Source organism: Physeter macrocephalus, chromosome 12, assembly GCF_002837175.3.
Source record: "Physeter macrocephalus isolate SW-GA chromosome 12, ASM283717v5, whole genome shotgun sequence".
Taxonomy (NCBI): domain Eukaryota; kingdom Metazoa; phylum Chordata; class Mammalia; order Artiodactyla; family Physeteridae; genus Physeter; species Physeter macrocephalus.
The window spans coordinates 69,799,907-69,803,670 of NC_041225.1; the positions used below are offsets into that span (position 1 = coordinate 69,799,907).

Here is a 3,764-nt window from a genome sequence, read left to right on the forward strand (position 1 = left end):
GGGAAGATCCCACATGCCACGGAGTGGCTAGGCCCGTGAGCCATGGCCACTGAGCCTGTGCGTCCGGAGCCTGTGCTCCACAACGGGAGAGGCCACAACAGTGAGAGGCCCGCGTACTGCAAAAAAAAAAAAAAAAAAAAATTTGTGCTTCACAAGATAACAGCAAGAAACTGCAAAGACAACTTTTGGATTGGGAGAAAAATTTTGCAAATCTTATGTCTGATAAGGAATTTGTATTTAGTATATGTACAGAACTTTTACAACTCAAAAATAAAAAGACAAATAACCCAAATAAAAGTGGGCAAAAGATCATAATAGACATTTCTGTAAAGTAGTTGTACAGATGGCCAGTAAACATATGAAAAACTGCTTGATGTCATTAGCTATCAGGAAAACGAAAATCAAAACCACAGTGGGATACAATTTAACACCCACTAGGATGACTATAATCAAAATGACAGTCAATAACAATTGCTGGTGTGGATGTGGAGAAATTGGAACCCTCATACATAGCCAGTGGGAATGTAAAATGGTACAACTATATCTATATCTGTATTAGTCAGGATTTTCCAAAGAAACAGAACCAATGGAATGTGTATATCTCTCTATATTTATTATTAGGAATTGGCTCACATGATTACAGAGGCTGGAAAATCCAAAACCTACAGGGATGGACAGACATTGCAGTCCAAGTCTGAAGGTCTCTGCTATATAATTCCCTCTTGTTTGGGGAGGTCAGTCTTTTGTTCTAGCCAGGCCTTCAACTGACTGGATGAGGCCCACCCACATTATGGAGGGTAATCTGCTTTGCTCAAAGTCCATCAGTTTAAATTTGAATCTCATCCAAAAAATACCCCCATAGAAACATCCAGAGTAATATTTGACCATATATTTCAGCATCATGGCTCAGTCAAGTTGACACATAAATGTTTCACAAAGGCCTATTTTTTCCCAGTTTCTCATTGGTCCCAGAGACTGGATAACTTTAGGGAATGGCATTATTAATTTGCCTAAAAAGCAGTTCTATATATAGCTTGCTGTGAACAATAAAAGTACCATGGACAGTATGAGCCTGACAGACTAATTAGGCTATTAATAGAGTTAATAATGGGGTGACAAAAATAATTCCTAGTAACAAACTGGCATAATATCTACCTTTAGAAGTTTTCTTTTTCCTAAACTTCTTACACAACTAAAGGTATTAAAATGTTATTCATGTTGACATTTGTTTTTAGTAACATTTATATTTTGTGAGTTCCTTGTAGCAGATAGTGTGAGTTTTACACTTTTAACAGTGTTTTGATTTTAGATTTAACATTGCTTCTTCAACATTCACTAGAGCCCAGAAATGAAAATGTTCCCATCTGCAAAATTATACCTTTGAACACAAGTTAAGCTCTTATTTCTTTGTACAAAGGCTGCTTAGTTTTTTATATGTAAAATATTAAACCTGGTAGAGAGCTTATGTAAATGCAAGGAAGGAGTTCTGGAAGAAGATATAGTAAAGTGATAATAATGGGGAGATGAAAAGGGAACTGGGATTGAGAAAATGCGGGGAGTACAAAAGGGACTTTAAACTCATTTGCATTATATTAAAAATTGATACGAAAAATATATACATTATCACTTATGTAATTAGCAATGAAAAAATAATGTATCTGGTCTGATTCCCATATTTTGCAGATTGTGTAATGAAGGCTTAGAGGTTGAGAGGCTCAAGAAAGGTTGCACTGCTAGTTAATGGTAGAGACAGGACTAGAAGCCAGGTCTCCTGGCGCTCAGTCTCATGCTCTATTTAATGATCTACCTAACCAGTAGTGTACTAAAAAGATCAAAAATGACTTTCATACCTCAGAGATATCATGGGTTTGGTTCCAGACCACTGTATTAAAGTGAAATTGCAATAAAGCAAGTCACACAAATTTTTTTGTTTCCTAATGCATATAAAAGTTACGTTTACATAACTACATTATAGTATATTAAGTGTGCAATAGACTTATGCCTAAAAAATATACATGCATTAAATAAAAAATGCATTATTGCTAAAAAATGCTAACTATCATCTAAGCCTTCAGCAAGTCATGGTAGTAACATCAAAGATCGCTGATCACAGATCACTGTAACAAATATAATAATAATGAAAAAGTTAGAAATACTGTGAGAATTATCAAAATGTGACACAAAGAAATGAAGTGAGCACATGCTGTTGCAAAAATGGTGCCAATAGACTTACGCAATTCAGGGCTGCCACCAACCTTCAATTTGCAAAAAAAAAGTATTATCTGCAAAGTGCTATAAAATGAGGTTATGCCTTATATTGAATATAGAAAATATTAAGTAGTCAAGAAATGTAGTAGATATTTAGATAGAAACTCAACTGGAGGATTTAAATTCAATTAAACTTTATTATTAAAAAAAGTTTACAATATTATTTTATTTCTAAATTATACAATATTTCATTAATTTTATTAAGATTGTATTGTTTTATAAACATACTTAAATTTTATTTTTTATAATTTACAACAGATCCCTAGTAGCAGCACTCCATGCTTGTCTTTTGTAAAGCAGTTTCCCAATTTTTGAGTTCTTAATGTTAATTTGTACTACAGGGAACTGAAATATGTATTCAGGTATCTTTTTTTCCAGGATGGTTATCATGCAATATATTTTTGACACCTTGTATTTCAGAGAATATCAATATGAACATTTCAAATACATTTAATTTTATTTTTCAGAGCCAGCAGGAAAAAGACAAGATTTCCTTGGAGAAGGGACTTTGAAGAAATGGTGGGCCTGGAGATGGGCAAGGAGAGAGAGAAAGAGGGTACAGCAGGCATCTGGCTAAGCCTGGAGTGGAGGTGGGGCACAGACCAGGATCCCTTACAAATGATCAAATATGGCTTCCATGAAGTGTGAGTAAGTAAGCAGAGGGTAAGTAAGATAGTGCTTAGCAGTTGCCTATACTGAGTCTTGAAATTTCTCTTAGTAATTTCACCTCTGTGAGCATGAAGATTTAACTATTTCTGTTTAACTCTAAACCCGAACCTTCATTTTCAGGGTCTTCAAGTTAAGTGTTATTTGGAAATAAAACAGTATTTGAAGACACACTGACTAAAAGTGAAGGGATGGAAAAAGATGTTCCATGCAAATGGAAGCCAAAAGAAAGCTAGGGTAGTTATACTCATATCAGACAAAATAGACTTTATTTATTTATTTATTTTAAAATAATTTTATTTATTTATTTATTTCAAAATAAATTTATTTATTTATTTTAAAATAAATTTATTTATGTATTTATGGCTGCGTTGGGCCTTTGTTGCTGTGCGCGGGCTTTCTCTAGTTGCGGCGTAAAATAAATTTATTATTTATTTATTTCAAATAAATCTATTTATTTATTCTTTTAAATTTTATTTATTTATTTATCTATTTTTGGCTGCGTTGAGTCTTCGTTGCGGTGCATGGGCTACCCATTGTGGTGGCTTCTCTTGTTTGTGGAGTATGGGCTCTAGGCTTCTGGGCTTCAGTAGTTGTGGCTCATGGGCTCAGTAGTTGTGGCTCATGGGCAATCCTGTATCTTTTGGTGGGAGCATTTAATCCATTCACGTTTAAGGTAGTTATCTATATGTTTGTTCCTATTACCATTTTTTTTTTTGTGTGTGGTATGCGGGCCTCCCTCTGTTGCGGCCCCTCCCGTTGCGGAGCACAGGCTCCGGACACGCAGGCCCAGCGGCCATGGCTCACGGGCCCAGCCGCTCCGCGGCATG

General features: G+C 35.3%; 1 long non-coding RNA gene across 1 annotated transcript in view; it reads left to right on the forward strand.

Annotated features, from left to right (window-relative positions):
* LOC114487271 (uncharacterized) overlaps positions 1 to 2,827 on the forward strand; it is a 74,087-nt gene extending 71,260 nt beyond the window's left edge. The window contains exon 3 of the long non-coding RNA XR_003682230.2: positions 2,736 to 2,827. This is a non-coding gene — a long non-coding RNA (uncharacterized lncRNA). The remainder of the gene's footprint in view (positions 1 to 2,735) is intronic.
* Positions 2,828 to 3,764: the final 937 nt, after the last annotated feature.